Raw genomic sequence first — 18,217 nt, forward strand, 5'->3', positions numbered from 1 at the left:
AGAGCACGATGGAGCTTTAAGCTGGGGTACCTTGGAAATGTCAGGAAAAAGATTATCTGCACTGCCGTCTGCTTTTGGAGCAGGACTGACAGTAGTTACATCCATACATTGCCCCCCGATTTTTGGGTCGCTTTCCTCTTTCCTCGTGGTGGCCCTTGCACTTGCACTAAAGCTGTTGGTGATTACTGGCTGCCACCATCAATCTCTTTTGTAGCGCGAATCAAAGATTTTTTTGCGGAGATATTACTCAAGATTTTACTCCTCCCTGGGGTTTTCTCCGGGCTTTCACCTCCGTCTTTTTTCCCCAGTGTTATCTCCTCCGCCTTTACCTTTGATCCCTGTGGGCTCTGGTTTATTTTGGCGTGGGACAGGCTGGGTAGCGCTACCAGGTACGGAATTTACAGTATTTTTTGCTTTTGTTATACGACCCTCCCTGTTTGCCATCCTTACTTGTATTTGTTGAGAAATTAAAGTGATCAGCAGTGAAAAAGCGCTGGTTCCCGAAGAGGACCGCAGACACTTCAGCGCGCTCAAGGCTGTCTCTCTGCAAGGTGTTCCCTGTTGCTCGGGTTCCCGCTGCCCGTTTTGCCACTTCGTGACCACAACCGATCCGCCAGGTACCGGGCAGAAACCTCGGGACTCCCCAAGCACCAATACCGGGCACCGGCTGCCTCTCCGTACTCCGCAGCTCCCCACCACAATCAGCCGCCCTCCTCCGGCTCGTCATCGCGAGGAGCGCAAGTCACCGTCGATCAGGGAAGTCCGAGTTGAGGCTCCGTCATCGCGGCTGGAAGGGTGCTTCTTCCCAGGCTGATGCCACCAGAACAGGTACAAAAAAAGCAGATTTGTTTGAAGCTTAGTGCGGGGAATCTGTAGCATGCTTAAGGCAGTTTTCGCAGAAGCTTTTGAAGCTTCTTTTCTGCTTTGTTTGAGGTTTTTCGTGAGGGATGCTCAGCGGAGCATCACGAAGGCGCTGCTAGCCTCTCGCCATCTTGCCTCCGTACACTAATACTTGTGGTGTCTTCCTTCATGCCTCCACATACCAACTCTTCATTCTCTCTACACTCCTCTTAAGAGCTTTATTTATTATTCCTAAATATATGGCAGGAGTTTTTACATAGTAAAGCCTCCTAACTAGAATTCACATTTTAGAGTGGTGAACAGCTACATTTATGAAGTGGAGAAAGCTGCCTTGGCAGACTTGCATTGATGGACATGCCAGTGTATATCCCTGTAAATTTGTCTGCTTCGTTACTTTGCATGGATCTAATCCTTGCAAAATTGCAATTTTCTATTTCAGACTTTTGCATGGGAATTTACGTAGGACACTTCTCAATACATCAATAGATTCCTCCCAAAACTGCAACTACTGCTACAACTCCATTGTATGCAGGCGACTGTCTATGTCTTCCTTATATCTATTCAGCTCTTACTTCCTAAACATTCCCTTTGGAATGGAAATGCCATGCTGTACCACATAACATTGACTGGTTGGGGGCTTAAAATAACTAGCGGTGGGCGCTAGTTCGGCGGAGCAGCAGTTGTCAGTGCCACAGAAGTTAGTGCTCTTGGCTGGGCACTTCGTAACCTAATGTTCTGGGGGCGTGCAGTCAGACTAAGCCGCCGTTGGCGAATATTTTGCTCACCAGTGCCAACCCAGTCATACGAATCGCACAGGTTTCTAAAGCTGTGTCCGGCTTGGGCACAGGATCACGGGCATTCACAGTCCTCCACGATGGAAGGGTCAGGCAACCCGCTCGCTGACAGAAGTGGGAAAAGTGCAGCACGTGTACGCTCCTTCACATCACAACCAATAAACAACAGGAAAACATTCAACTGTCAAATCACAAGCCATAATACAGTATTTTACTGTTCAGCAACCAGTGAATAGGGCTGACTGTTCAAGCCAATCATTAAAAACTGTTGCTCCAGCGAATCTCAGGCCTCTACCACTGCCGCTGTACCTTTGGGGGGGCCCACGTCGCCGCTCTGGTCCACCGCTGAGTTGCCAGCCCCTACCCGCGCGCACCAACCACGCCGCAGGAAAGCACCGGGAGGCGTTTAAGTTCACCGAGTGCCTCCCGCAGCGTGGGAGGGCGGGCCGTCCGTGCCCGTCGTAGCCAGGAGGAGGCAGGGCTGGGCCACCTCCTTTTTATTGACATTCCTGTGTCTCCAAAGACTTGGTTAGTGACTCTAAATTCTAAGGCACTTTTTTAATGTTTTGTCACCTGTATATTTTAACAACTGTGTGTTCTAGTAACTGTTAATCATGAACAAGGACAGTTGCAAGGGGGCAGGGAGTTCAGGGGTGGTAGGAACCCTTGATGCTTTCCTTTTAAGAGCAGAATCAGTACTTAATCATGAGATAGAGCTGACCCAAAGAGACTTTCGCTAGACCATCGTCGCACCTCCGCTGGAGCTTCTTTAACTGGCCCCTTTTTGGTACCGGAAACAGCAGAAATAGTAGACAAATTAGATGTCCATGTAGAATTGATGCAGCACTCTGGAACTTTAATACTGGCTGTCTCAATAGATGATGCATCTAATAAAACAGGGGTCTCTACCCCTACACGCCCCTCGCCCTGTAAAATCCTGACTCGCCATCATCGATTAACTCATGCAAAAGAAGGGGAGTGTACGGTCCGCCAAAGTTAAAAAAGGAAAGCAGGTGGCTTGCCAGCTACTTTACACCAGGCCAGCAAAGTGCAAAAAATTAGAGGGAGTACCCGGGGCAAGAAAGGTTGTGCGCACGAGGCTATCACCCCAAGTACACCCAGTTTAATAAGCACTATCTCACAGGCCTGGTCTGGGCAGGTGTCTTGCGACCTGGACGATCAAAATGTAGCAAAATTCGAGGAGAAATTATTGGCATTGCTGAAACCCATTTCCTCTAAACTCTCTGACATAGATTCCAGATTGAGTGTAATAGAGAATCAGCTTCTTTCTCCTGAACCTAACCCTTCTAGTAGAAGGACTAGCGTGCCCACTGCCTTAACTGGGGAATTAGTTGTTGTGGTAAACCAGACCCCAACTATGGCTGGTGTAGGCTGCACTGCTGTTGCCCAAGCTCCCCCAGTAATCACAGGTAGTAAGCATGTTCTACAAGTCAATGAAAGGCGAAGGAATGATTTAAGTGGGGACACAAATAATGGGTTGGACCAGGGAGACCTTCTTTGTCAAAGTAGAGCAGACAGGCTCATCTATTTCCTGAGGCTACGCCATATACAGTTATTCTGTCAAATGTACCCCCCTTGCAAACCGGAGCGGAGGAACATTGGGTTTCCCTTAAGAATAAGGCTCTCCACCACTTAAATATCTTAACAGGGCTAGGTAGTCGTTTATTTAAAGAATTTAAAATGACCCGTAGGATTGCCTGGATAGGGAATTCGGTCAAAACCAGTAGAGGTGACTGTGTGATATTGAATTTTGGGTCTCCACAGATTGTAAAATTGATTTTAGATAGGGCTGGAACTAGGCACCTAAGTGAGGTTGGTATCAGTATTCTTCCTTTTGGGTTTTTTACTGAAATATGCCACCAATGGTAAGAGGAAGGCCTGAACGAATGAACAAAATACAAGCCCAGGGAATCTACGAGTATACTATACCTACCCATAACAGATTTGAGGCATTTACAAGTCTGGAGGAGATAGATTGACTGCATCTCCCTCGCAATGTATGGTGCGGATATTTGGGGTATTAGGAATGTGAAGGCAATCCAAGTAGTTGCGAACAAGTTTTGTAGAAATATTTTATCTGTCCCACAATCTACATCTTGTACACTGCCCATCAGGAGTGTGGAGCTGGTTTTGTGGAGGATTTAATAGCCATTGCACCTCTTTAAAAATGGATTTTAACCTGGTTAAACCCTGAATTAGAGCTGAACCAGGAAATCCTAAGAGATTGTTTAGCTCTTGACTATGGGAATCGTATCCCCTGGCTGAGTTATGTTCACAAACTGACAGTAAAATTGGGCCGACCGGAGATATGTAACTCACCTGGATAGGAATCATCTGCCAGGTGCTGGCAGCTCATTATAGCTTTTTGCGCTGCGTGGAGAGCGCGCTTCGTTTTTAAGTGCCCGTTTTGTATTTCTGTTCGTTTTCTGTTTTTTCCCCCTGATTTTAATCGGAGGTGTTTTCTGGGCTCTCCCCTTACCTGCACAATAATTTGTTAAACACCGCTGCTCGAGCGGGCCCGGTTCCGGGGTGGTCGGGGGTCTCCCGAGTTTGCCAATCGGGCGCCATCTTGGGAAGGGCATTGACGCTCTTTCAGCGCCATTTTGAGTGTCTTGGTGGTGCGCTTTGATCCTCACTTGGAGGCACTACTTAAGGCGGTCCTTTTAGTGTTTGCACCTTGATAGGAATCATCTGCCAGGTGCTGGCAGCTCATTATAGCTTTTTGCGCTGCGTGGAGAGCGCGCTTCGTTTTTAAGTGCCCGTTTTGTATTTCTGTTCGTTTTCTGTGTTTTCCCCCTGATTTTAATCGGAGGTGTTTTCTGGGCTCTCCCCTTACCTGCACAATAATTTGTTGAACACCGCTGCTCGAGCGGGCCCGGTTCCGGGGTGGTCGGGGGTCTCCCGAGTTTGCCAATCGGGCGCCATCTTGGGAAGGGCATTGACGCTCTTTCAGCGCCATATTGAGTGTCCTGGTGGTGCGCTTTGATCCTCACCTGGAGGCACTACTTAAACCAGTCCTCTGAGCGCAGCGGGATCGCGCAGCGGGTCGGCCTTCGCTTTGCCTGAGTCTTGCCAGAGTCCTGCCCGTCTGCGCCCGTCAGCGTCTCAGAGGCGGCGGAGTGGCGGACGGGTCGGGTGTCCCAGGGTTCTCCGCAGAGGTTAGAAGGATGGTTCATTACTCGTCGCAGGAACTTTGCTCCCTGCAAAATATGTCTGGTACTTGTCGTTCAGTCTTTCCTGGACGCTACAGGGGTAAGAGGTTCTGCCCTGGATGTGGCTGGACACTCGCCGGTGTGCCGGCCGCGACGTCACAGAGGGAAGAGGCTGGAATTAAACATCTCTCCCTACTTCTCAACACCAGATCTGTGTGCAGACACGCTTTGGAGATCTATGATCTCCTTGCGACGGAACAACCATTATGTCTGATGCTAACGGAAACATGGTTGGGTGAGTCATCCAATCCGGATATCTTGACGGCTATTCCATCTCAGTATAACATCTTCCGTCAAGATAGACTGAAGGGGAGAGGAGGGGGGGTGGCGCTTGTTGTAAAGAAGCGGGCTACCTGTTCCATCATTCCGATAGAACCGATCACAGGTTCTGAGTCCCTGGCATTCTCCATTACTCTAGCCCCCCATCAAGCTTTTAGTGGGCTGTTGGTCTATAGACCCCCTGGCCCGGCGGGATCTTTTTTTGACGATCTCCAAGCTGCCATGGCAGGGCTAGCCTTGAGGGTGGAGCATTGTGTGTTGGCAGGAGACTTTAATTTCCATATGGATGAAGGCGAGGATCCAGAGGTGACTAAGCTATCTGACATCACGGCTCCCCTTGGTCTGGTGCCTTTTCTATCTGGCCCCACACATGACAAGGGTCACACTCTGGATCAGGTCTTCTCCACTGCGCCGCTGGAGGATATAGAGCTTGTCCCGGTGCTCTGGTCCGACCATATGCTTGCCAGGTTCTGTATTCGTGGTAGAGAGAAACTGTCTAGCACTACGTCCAGACCACAGGGGTCTGCCTCTAGGGCACTCCATCTCGTCACTCCTGAGACCTTAGCTCAGGCTTTTCTTGAGCATCCGTGTCCCCTCACAGGTGACTTAGAGCAGGATGTGGACTCCTTGCAGTTGTGGCTGACTGATATGCTGAACGACCTTGCCCCGGTGCGGGCGTCTAGGGCTATTTCTAAATGGGTCTCTGCTCCGTGGTTCACGGAAGCGCTATTTTCCGCCCGCCGCCAGTGCAAGGTGGCCGAGAGAGTTTGGCGCTCCCAGTATGACCCGGTGGCTAGACTTGCGTATAGGACTGTTATTAAAGCCTATCACCGTGATATCCTTCGTGAGAAAAAGGACTTTTTTGCAAGGAGGATTGAGGCAGCTTCTAATTCCTGCAAGGAGATCTTTACTGTGGTAAGGGAGTTCATAACCCCTAGATCTAATCTCTCTCAAACCTCTCCCTCTGAGGCTTGGGCATGTGACCTCACTCAGTTTTTCACTAATAAGATCAAATCGATCCAGGACTCCTTTTTGGGAAAGTCAGGGGAAGTTCATTCCAGCAGTGGGGTTGGGTCAGATTCTGTGCCTACTCCTGACTCGGTCTTGTCAGTCTTCCCGCCCATTTCTCTTTCTACATCTTTGGCACTTTTAGCTAATCTTAAATCTGGGTCACCGTTAGACCCTTGCCCGGCCAAATTCTTGGCGAGGATGGCCGATGTGGTTAACCCATTGATCAACCCACTTCTGAACGGTTCCTTGAGGGAAGGGATGGTCCCGCAAGCCTGGAAGCAGGCTATGGTGATCCCCCTTCTCAAAAAGCCGGGGTTAGACCCTGAGGCGCCGGCCAATTATAGGCCTATATCGCTGCTTCCAGCGTTGGCAAAAATTACGGAAAAGCACATTCATAGTGTGCTCTCCGTCTTTCTGGAGTCTAATAATTTGCTGCACCTGTCTCAATCTGGCTTCCGGCCCAATTTGAGTACCGAGACGGCGTTGTTAGAAGTGTCTGAGGCTATTAGGGAGGTTCTTGATTCTGGAGGCAAAGCCATGCTGGTCATGCTTGATCTGTCGGCGGCTTTCGACACCGTCCCCCATGAGGGGCTCCTCGCCAGACTATATAACATCGGTCTGAGGGGGACGGTGCTCAGCTGGTTTACATCTTTTCTAGCTGGCCGTCGACAAACGGTCTGGGTCCCCCCGGGTTCTGCTGAGATGCCGCCACTGGGAGTCGGAGTTCCGCAGGGTTCTGTGTTGAGCCCGACTCTTTTTAACATCTTTATGACCCCCTTGGCGGCACTGGCGGAGTCTTGTGAGGCCCAGATCGTTTCTTACGCCGATGACACCCAGCTTCTCTTCACATGTAGGAAAGGGGAGGATTTTGATGAAGAGAGCATTCGGGATTGTCTCGGGGTGGTGTTCAATTGGTTCCAGCGGAACGGCCTTAAATGTAACTCTCACAAGTCGGAGGTGCTGTTTTTTGGTTGTGCCGCGGATCCTGATTGGCAGGCATGGTGGCCCACAGATATGTTTCCCCCAGCTCAGGCATCCCAGGTGGCCAAACACCTGGGAGTTAAGATCGACAACAATCTGACTATGAGATCTCAGATTCTCGGCCTCACGGGCTCATGTTTCGGCATCCTTAGGATGCTCCGGAAGTTTCTTCCTCTGCTCTCCGAAGAGCACAGGAAGATAACGGTGCAAGCTCTGATTGGCTCCAGATTGGACTATGCCAACGTGCTCTATTTGGGTCTCCCGGATTATTTATTGCAGCGATTACAGGTCGTGCAGAATTCCGCGGCGCGTGCCATTTTTGGCCTTCACAGGCAAGCCAGAGCGTCCGGTCTCTTACAGTCACTCCATTGGCTGCCCATCCGTAAGCGGATCATTTTCAAGGCACTGACCCTGGCTCATAAAGCGCTCTTTGGTCTGGGAGCTAAATATCTCCAACGTAGGCTTGCTTTTTATCGTCCTGCCAGAGCATTGCGCTCTAATTCTCTGTCTCTTGCTGTGGTACTTCGAGTCAGGAAGGCCCGGATTGGGGTCGTTCCTTTGGTTTGAGGGCGCCACAGCTCTGGAACACTCTGCCACTGGCCTTACGCTGCACCTCCAATCTGTTGTCTTTTAGGAGAGGCCTAAAAACTTGGCTTTTTACTCTCTAGTTGTGCTATCTAGTTGTTTTCTGAATATCTATGTTTGTTATGTTTTTTATGAGCTGCCACTATAAAGCGCCGGGACACTCCGTTGGAGTAGCCGTTGCGCTATACAAAATAAAGTTAACATAACATAACCTGAAAGGCTGGTGAAAGGGGATATTAAATGGGTAAAGGATTCATATTTGTTAATGGCTTCTATGGCTAGAGAAGAAAGGGAGTTTGTTAAGCCGACTGTAAGAGCTCAACAATTGCTAAAAACATCTTGTGCAATTGAACCATACTTGAACATCGTCACTAACCAAAATCACTGGTTTTTTTGGTCAGATTCAGGCTGAATCAATTTCATTTCCTCCTCGCTGAACCTGCGGGTTGGAAAAGGGTGGAAGATTTGGGGGTATGTTCCTGTGATGGTTTTTCGTTTCAAGACACAATGCACTTTATTTTTTTCTGTGAGCACTTTTTTCAAATTCTGAAGCGTTTTATTCTCCCAATTTTAAAAAACAAAGGGGCATATTATCAAGTAAGGGCGTTACATTATCGGCGCTTTTATCGGCAAGAAACTGCCGATAAAGCGGCGATAATGGGCTTGATAATATGCTCTATGAATTTCAATCGAAGCCCATGTTAGATGTCTTCACATCTAACTTGGGCTTCGATTGGAATTCATAGTGCATATTATCAAGCCCATTATCGCCGCTTTATCGTCAGTTTCCTGCCGATAAAAGCGGCGATAATGTAACGCCCTTACTTGATAATATGCCCCAAAGGCTTTTTGCAAGTCAAGCCAACTCTCCTTTATTTGTAGCTGCTATCGAATGTGTGGGAGATTTTTAACATTGCTAGCTTTCTCACCGCAACGGTCAGATTAAAGAAGAAAAATAAGTCGTGTATAGGTCATTCTTATGAACTAGCTTGAATTAATTGAATTTAAGGATGCTCCAATCTGGTAATGTAGTTTTTTTTAGAAATTATTTAAAAATGAATTGATTATCTGTATTGAATGTATCTAATGTTTGTATAGTTTTATTGTAATCTAGGGCTTTTTTTTATTTGATTGTATGAAGTGCTTAGTATTTTTTTTTTTTAATTTTATTATCCTCATCCACAATCATGGTTTCTAGCTGCCATGCTCCAAAAGCAGGTAGTGAGGCACATAGAGTACAGTCGTGCTGACTCAGTCGAAACTGGCTGGGACGATAAACGGGTGGTGATAACATATCCCTTCAGCAACATCTGACTCATTCCCAACAAACCAACCTTGTTGCACAAGTGGCAGATGACACCAAATAAGCCAGATGCTATCATGGCTAATACCAACAGTTAGTCGGGTATAAGCAAAATGATTGAACCATGGCAGTGTAATCATCGGACCTGGGGGGAAAAAAAAAGAAAAAAGGTTCAATTTGACCAGCCCAACAAATGCCAAAAGGCTCTTCTCTCTTTATTCCCTGCTCTAACCAGGTCTAGTTTCGAGATCTGTAAAATAGAGTTACACCAATCGTTAAATGTAGGGGGGGAAGCATCTTTCCAATGTTTACAGATTTCTCTTCGAGCTGCCAGGATGGAATAAAATAATAAGTTCTTTGCCGGACTACGAGTCTTATCCACAACTCCAAAGATGACCATGCAGAGATTAATCCCTACATTGCAGCCCAAGGAAGATGAAAGTTTGCTGCTTATTGAGTCCCAAAAGATCGTCAACTGGGGGCAATCGAAGAACATATGAGTATCCGGGGCCTCTTTAAATCCACACCTTGGACAGGCCACAGGGCCTCCAAGAGAAAACGTTCACAACCTCTGTGGGGAGTAGTACGCCCTATGTAGGGTAAAAAGATGGTTTTTACGCAGCCAAACTGGTTTAACTAAATCCCAAAGGACCCTACAGGAGAATGACCAGAGATCTTTCACATGTATTCCTGGCCTTAATTCTCCCCACAGCACTCTGGGAGAGGGAAGTTACCATCGATCTCTTCTAATATTAAGTTATACCACACAGAGATCTCTTTCTTTGCTGGTGGTTTATCTACCAGAAGGGTTTTGTGTTCACAGCCTCCTCCTAGTGGCAAATTTGTTCGTCGTGCAGATTGAGTGGTAGCAGCTTGAGCCCAGCTCGAAATTTGTAGATATTTAAATCTAGACATGTTGGGCCCCACTTTATTTACTAGATAGTCCCAAGGAAGCAGGGTCCCTTCACCAAACAAATCTCCCCAGGTTGATATTCCAGCTTCTCTCAATGGGAGTGCTAATGCGTCTCTCGCCCAGTTGGAGCCAAGGGTAGATCCCAAATTGGAGATCTACTGGAATAGTACCCCAAATTAATTGTAGATCTGATCTTTGCCCAAGTTCTTGCCAGGACATGAAGCACCTTCAATTTTACTTTTTTTTAAAACTTGGGATCTCCAAACTTGAAGAGGTAACCTGATTGACCAATTCCCTCGCAGCGTAGGAGAGCCGAGAACATGTTGCCTACTCCCTCATCTGTTGGTGTTTTGAGAAGCATGCGTGAGTGTGAGAGTTGAAACGCCCACGCGTATATCTGTATATCGGGGCCCGCCAGTCCACCCTTCTCCCTACGACGCCTGATCTTTTTCCAGGCTATCCTAGGATTTTAGTTTTTCCATAGGAAGGTAGAAATTTCTCCCTGTAACTTTACCAGTAAAGAAGGGTAAAAAAAAAGTGGGATTGTATTAAACAAAAAAGAAACCTTAGGTAGAATTCTCATCTTTACAAGATTCGCTCTTCCCAACAGGGACAAGGGAAGGTGTTGCCAAGATCGCATCAGCTTACGACACTCTTTTGCTATTGCTGCAAAGTTTAAAGGGGCAATCTGGGTGATATCTTTGACGATATTCTACCCCAAATAGCGCAAGTTTCCACTAAGATGTTGATTAAAGCCACTAGCATCATCGTTCCAAGTCATTACCTCGGTTTTGGAGGCATTTACCTCGTAACCAGACACCTCCCCAAATTCCAGTGCTATTTTAATTGCTGCAGGAAATGCGGTGCTAATATCCAAGGTCATTATCATGATATCGTCTGCATATAGGGCCACCCTCTTTTCCCAATCCCCGTATAAGAAGGATTTGATGGTATTATCCTCTCTTAATCTCTGTGCGAAGGGCTCTATATATAGATCAAATAAGAGGGGGGATAGAGGGCAGCCCTTCCGTGTGCCTCTAGTTACTGCAAAGGGTTCAGACAGAGCCCCATTAACTAACACGGAGGCTGATGGACAATTATACAGCAATTTAACCGCCTTGCAAAAACCCTCTCCCAGGTTGAATTTTCTCAAGGCCCCCAACAGGAAAATCCAATTGACCCTGTCAAAGGCCTTGATAGCCTCCAACGTGAGGATAGACAAAGGCATAGAATCTTTAATTGCTATATCTATGGCACCTTTGAGATCGTACGTGAGTTCGTACAGCTGCCGACCCCTCACAAAGCCCTTCTGATTAAGATGTAAAATGTCAGTGGCCACCAGGGCCAACCTATTTGCTAACAGAGATGGGAAGATTTTGTAATCCGTGTTCAGGATTGATATAGGGCGATACGAACCACAGTTGTTAGCAGGTTTACCTGGTTTCAAGATAAGCGTGATAGACGCACTATTCCAGGATGTTGGTGGTAAGGCCCCGTCCTGCAGTATGTAGTTAAAGAGTATAACAAGAAAAGGTGATATTTCAGCTGCCAGATTTTTATAAATTTCGTCTGGAAGGCCATCAGGGCCAGCTGCCTTGTTACTCTTGCTTCCCAGGATAGCTGATGTAACCTCTTCCTCTGTAACCTCCCCATCCAAAAAAGCACTCTGTTCTAATGAGAGTGATGGAAGGGAGACACCATCTAGCCAACTGTCTACATTATCTAGAGCAGAGGTCTTCAAACTTTTCCAGGTTGAGCCCCCCCAGCTGAATTCCCCCAGATGTTGGGCCCCCCCACCACCCGACAGAAACCTCGGGAATCCGGCACACCACATGATCGACTGCCACGGGCACACCACGAGCCATATCCGGCAAACAATGCTCAATACAACAAGAGTGCCTAGCAAACTGCAGGCCTGTGAGTGGGTGTGACGAAACGACAGAGGCATACCAGACAACTCAAAACACAATCCTCCAAGTCAAAATGTGCGCAAATTCTCCCCACTAGGATGCCCTGCCTTACATAGGACACAGATCAACAACAACACCACCAACATGAATATGACGGGTGTGCCGTGCCCAGCCACACCTAGACTCTCAATCTGTGGGTGAATCCCTGCCACTGCCATCCTCAGGCTGTGCTCCACATCCAGTTCTAAACGGTACCTAGTCTTCAACACCGCAAGTGCTGAGAACCCAATCTCACAAACTCCCCAACAAATAAACAAATACATTGTAGGATGTAAAGCACCATGCACAAGTGAACCAAAGGGAGGACCGCCGTGATGAACCCACTATAGGGAACACACCATGGGTGCTTCACCAAGCGGAACCCAAAACATGGAACCCGACCTTGCCCATGGGGGCCCCGCATTCAAGTAGCAGCTGGACGTCACGCAAAATGTCACACGCATGATGCAAAGATCCCACACATGAGCACACATAGAATACAGAACACTAACACATAGGCAAGGGAGCAGCCAAACAATTCAAATTCCTTCCACTCTGAACCACAGCTCTCATGGCACCAAGAAAGCAAAGGAAGTCATCACAACCCTCCCCATCCATCATGTACACCTTGTCATCCACCAACTCCCCCACCATTCATTCCGTCCCTCCATCTGAGCCCCATCCACATCCAAACCCCTTCAACCATTTGCAAACCCATCCACCTTCCATCCCTCTATCCATCATCTCACCCATCCACCCCTCCATCCACCCCTCCATCCACCCCCTCACCCATCCATCCATCATCCATCCATCCCTTCACCCAATCTATCCCCTCACCAATCCATCCATTCTTCCACCCATCCATCCACCCACTCATCCATCCAACCATTCACCCAAGCTATCCTCCCACTCATCCATCCACTCCTCCACTCATCCATCCACTCCTCCACTCATCCATCCACTCTTCCACCCATCCATCCACTCCTCCACCCATCCATCCATCCATCCACTCATCCATCCAACCACCCACCCTCTCACCCATCCAGCCATCCCCCCACCCACTCATCCATCCACCCAGTCACTCATCCGTCCACCCACTCAACCCCACACTCATCCATCCTCCCATCCATCCTGCTCTCCACCCTCCCCCCCACTCATGCATGCACTCTCTGACCCATCCATCTCCATGCTCCTCTCCTCACCCATCCATGCACACACCTGCCCATCCACTCTGCCAATCATTCATCCATGTCATCACTCATCCATCCACCCATCCTCCCCCTCTCTCTCCATTCCCCCCTCACCCAGCCACCCATCCCTCCATCCACCCTTCACCCATCCACCAACTCATCCATCCACTCATCCACTCATGAATCCATCCATTGACCACTCATCCACCCCTTCACTCCTCCATCCATCCCCCGTCCATCCACCCTCCTCAATCACCCATCCATCCCCACATCCACCCCTTCACTCATCCATCCATCCATTCATTCATCCCTTCACCCATCAATACATCCATCACCTCTCTCATCCATCCCCCCACCGACTCGTCCACCATCCACCCCCCATCGATCCATCCACCATTTCACTGATCCATCCACTCCTCCACCCATCCATCTACCCTTCCAACCATACACACATCCATCCACTCCCATCCATCCCTCCACTCATGCATCCATCCTCTCTCCCACCATCCATTCACCCCTTCACTCACCATCCATCCCCTCACTCATCCATCCCCCCCACCCATACATCCACCACTCCACCCTCACACCTTTTATGATTCAAATTCGAATCTGCAGACCAACATCCCTGAACGCCGACACTTCGGTGCACACACAAGGATCCTCATGAGTTGAGGACCGCAGACCAGAGCCCACTGTCCCGATTCATGGCCCAAACCCGGATTGCAACCTCTCCCTCCCTTCCCAAAATAACTGAAGGACTCCGGCCCCCCAACTCCCCCTCACTCCCACCCCCCTTGAAAGGCTGGGGCCCTGGACCAGAGCCCACCCTGCCCGTGCCTCAAGACCTCTGCGAAACCTTCTCTCCCTTCTGGGAAGAGCTAACTCTCCCAGGAGGGGGTTAATTCACAGAGCTGACAGCTTCAGCTGCAGTGGGAGGCAAGGGGTCTCCTCTGCTAAAACTGAAAGCGTGTCTGTTTGTTTGCTTTCGTTTTTAGCAGAGGAGACCCCTGCCTCGCACCGCAGCCGAAGCTGTCGACTCCGTGAATTGGCCCCCTCCTGGGAGAATCACCCAGACAAAGAAACGGGCACAAAGGGAAGATCGAAGTGGAGCCCGTGCCCTCCCTGGGATGGCGCCGCGCCCTCCCAGGGGGGCGCGCCCCACAGATTGAAGAACCCTGATCTAGAGTGATGCACCTGTCCTCCTGGTATATCTTTTTAAAGAAGTCCTTAAAAGCTTTTCTAATTTCTACGTGTGAAGAGAGGGTGCCGTTGTTCGTGGTTACTGAGGCTATGATGTTTCGAGCCTGGTCTGTTTTGGTCTTCCAGGCCAAAAGTTTGCCCGCTCCCTCCCCATATTCAAAATGGGATAGTTTACTACTCTCCCATCTTTGGAGGATACGCTGATTCAGGACCGTGGCCAATTTCTCTTTCAGAATGCGCAAGTTGTTCTGCAGGGGTGTAGAATCCTGATTAGAGGCGCTGTGCATAGCTTCTATTTCTGCTAGCACTCGGCCGAGATCAGATTCAATAGATGCGATTTCTTTGGTATACTGCTTTTTACGGAACACCACCTTATTTTTAATTACCCCTCGAAGAAAAGCTTTGTATGCGTCCCAAACTGTAGAGTGGTCCGCTGAACCAATGTTTAGTTGCATAAACTCTCGGGTATCAGTTTTTATAGATAAGATATCATCCGATGATGTGAGGAGTGAGCGATCAAAAGACCAAGTTCTAGAAGGCGAAGAAAATATTCCGTGGAGGGTCAATGATACTAAGGAGTGGTCAGACAGATGCGAGGGCTGATATCTTAAATTTTTTACCGAATCAATCAAGTTACGACTAATTAAGAAAAAGTCGATTCTGGATTGATGCCTATGTTTGAAATTTCTGAAAGAAAATCCAGTTTCCAATCCTGCTCTCACCCTCCATATGTCTGCGAGACCGTATTGACTCATGCAGTTCAGAAGTAAGGCTTTAGTTTTTGGAGAAGTTAACTGCCTACTACTTGGGGATTTATCAAGCGAGGGATCCAATACGATGTTAAAGTTCCCTGCTATAATAATAGGGTCTGGAAAATTTAAAAGATGAAAGAATAGTGCTTCAAGATCTGAGGAATCATCCTGGTTTGGCCCATAATAACCTGCAAGTGTCAAACGAGACCCCCCTATATCTATTGATGCGATGGCCCATCTCCCACCAGAATCAACCTCCTGCGAGATAATTCTTGCATTTAAGTTTTTTTTTAAAAGAATGGTCACCCCCCCTTGTGTTCGAGGTTTGGGAAGAGGATATTGAGGTATCAATCCACCTATTTTTTTTAACCACTTCGAGCATCTCAGCCTTGATTAAATGTGTCTCCTGGAGTATAATGACCTGCGCATCTATATCACGCAGGTATTGCATAATCCTATTTGCTCTTGGCTTAGTGCGCAGGCCATTAACATTCTAGGAGAGGATCCTGAGATTACTCATAACTCAAGGACCCTATCGTAGGCGTATCTTCTAGATTTGGTGCCCCGAGAGTCAGTTCTTGCTCCTGCTGTTTTTAGAATCACTACCCACATATTAGAGTAAAAAAGAAATAGCCAGAAATCTAAACGTAGTTGAGGAAATGTTGTGTTTAATACCCACCCTCTAGCACCTCCAGTGCCCCAACCTAGTCCGGCTGATGGCCCTCCCTCCTCTCCACAAGCCCCCTGCAGAGTGATGCTGTGATTTTTTTTTGTTATTTGGGATTTTGTGTTTATTTGTCATATCCCTTATTTTATGTATTTTTTTCCATTACCATTAACGTGACCCCCCCCCCCAGGAGTTTTTTTATTTACTCTTTATCTTTTTTTTTTTTTTCAATTTTATACATTACTGTCCTTAAACTTTTACTATGATTACTTAGCTTCATTTCCACTGCTATATAGACAGGGACTCTACAATCATACTATTCCGACTGTAGCGCTGCACTAAGATAGGAAGATAGGAGGAGTACCACCATGAGGAACGACTGGTATTGCAAGACCTGATGTTGTTATACCCAGAGAAAGCTTACTCTTAAGTTAGCCAGTGGCCCCCTTTTTCCCCCCAATAGACAGTAACAACTCGTCTGCCGCCTGAACAGAGCGAACGTTAAACATCTTGTTGTTGAACATGATCTTTAAAGCTGCTGGAAAGCCCATTTGTACTGTAGCACCCAGATCACGAAATGCCTCCACCCTCCTCCCCAGTTCCCATTGTTTTTCAAGGGTGATCCTGCTAGATCTGATCATATTTGAAAGGTGAATCCTTTACAGGTTAAAGATTTTTGCTTTAGCGCTAGATTGAGGATCTGTTCTTTTAGTGTATATGTGTGAAAGTTCACTAAAATCTTTCTGGGCTTTGTTCTTTGGGGGTTTCGCCTAAAGGGATCTCTATGAATCCTTTGAATATCCTTAAGGAGCTCTTCTTCCGGTATTTCAAGATTGAGGGACTGTTTTAAAAGTGGAATAATAAAGCCTTTAATATCCGAGCCCTCACTTCCCTCTGGCACATTCAAGATTCTGATATTGCATCGCCTTGCATTGTTCTCCAATGTCTCCACCCTCTCTGCTAGTGACAAATCTTCTCTCTCGAGTTTTGATATTTCAACCTTAGTGTCTTCTAGATGTAAAGATAATCCGCCCACTATCTCTTCTAGAACCTCCGTTCCTGCTGTGAGTCCATCGATCTTAGTGTCAAGAGACTCACAATAGTCTCTGATCTCTCTCTGTATTGATGCAGACTCTTCAAAGCCTCTCTTTATGTCAGCTGACAGGGATGAAAACATAAGTTGTAGAGAAGCCATTGTAATGCTGGAGGAAGGATCAATAATTGGGGCGGTATAACCGCTGGCTATTAGCGAGTCTTTTGTAGTCGGAAGCATATCCAAAGTTATTTGTAGTGAGGGGTCTGGGTCATCTGAATTAAGATGCTCAGCTGAAGTCCCCCCCTTATGACCTGCTTGGCCTCCTTCTATATCCCTACTAATAAGTGAGGTTGAAGGGGAATCTCCCGTTAAAGGATGAGAAGAGCCCTGTTTACTGCTAGTAAGGGGGGTGCAATTGACCTCCTCAATTTCTCCATTTTGCACCGTCAAAACTGCAGAGGCCATAGTATGGTTATCTGGTTCACTATGGTCTGGTACAGCAATCCTCTGCACGGGCTGGAGAGATTGCAGGGCGCCCTCCATATTTAGAAAAGAAGCTGGTTCAAAAACCAAAGGATCCACAGGTTGAAGAGCAGATACAGAAGCCAGCGGAGATTCGACACTAAGATTTTCCAGAAGATGTAACTGTTTCGAGGTTTCAAAAGGGCCGGAGGGAGAAAAGACGCACCCAGATGGAAAGTTATCCTGGACTAAGTCCAATACCTGGGGGACTACTTTAAAGAAGGAACGTAACGAGGGCGTAATCTTAGAGCTAGGAATGGGTGCTGTTTTGATGGGTACTGCTTTGATTGCCCTGCTCCCCCTGTATGTGCGCTTAGCCTTAACCTCAGTTACTAAATATGAGGATGGTTTACTGAGTGCTAGACCCCCAGATGTTATGGAAGCAGGTTGCGCAAAATCCCTCTGCTCCTGTTCCTGCTCACAGAAGGGCTTTATGGATTGAGTAATTGAATGAACTTTCACCCCCTTCTTTTTGCGGTTATTTTTTGATCTGCTGGCTCCCTTATTCTGCGGTCCTTTAGCTGCGAAGGTTATTACAGCAGGGGGAGTTGGAACTGCTTCTTGGGCTTGAACTAAATCCCCCCTCCTCAGTCCCCTTCACCTCACTCTCCAGAGTTTCATCTGCTGTGTCTGCTTCTTCCGCACCTGTTTTCTCCACGGCAGCCTCTGCCAACAGCACAATGTTGCTACTGCGAATGGTAGATTCCCCAGGGCGAAAATCTCTACGGAAGCTCCGCAGCCGCCTTCCACGTCGGAGCTCCAGGGCGGCTCGAAGCCACAGCCACACGCCACCAGGCGCCTCTCTCTGTGGGGCTATTGGGACTATTGGGACCCTGGTGCAGAAAGCTGCCGAACCTGCCCGTGGATTGGTCTGCACCACGCCCCCAGGCACGCAGCACATCAGCGTAGATGTGCGGCAGGAAAAGCCGAAGAAAGATGCG

At 47.9% G+C, this 18,217-nt stretch overlaps 1 long non-coding RNA gene across 1 annotated transcript in view; it reads left to right on the forward strand.

Moving 5' to 3' along the window:
* Window positions 1-1,971: 1,971 nt before the first annotated feature.
* Window positions 1,972-18,217, forward strand: part of LOC144827480 (uncharacterized) — a 67,938-nt gene continuing 51,692 nt past the window's right edge. The window contains exon 1 of the long non-coding RNA XR_013610206.1: window positions 1,972-2,183. This is a non-coding gene — a long non-coding RNA (uncharacterized LOC144827480). The remainder of the gene's footprint in view (window positions 2,184-18,217) is intronic.

The sequence above is a fragment of the Lissotriton helveticus genome, chromosome 4_1, assembly GCF_964261635.1.
Source record: "Lissotriton helveticus chromosome 4_1, aLisHel1.1, whole genome shotgun sequence".
Classification (NCBI taxonomy): Eukaryota; Metazoa; Chordata; class Amphibia; order Caudata; family Salamandridae; genus Lissotriton; species Lissotriton helveticus.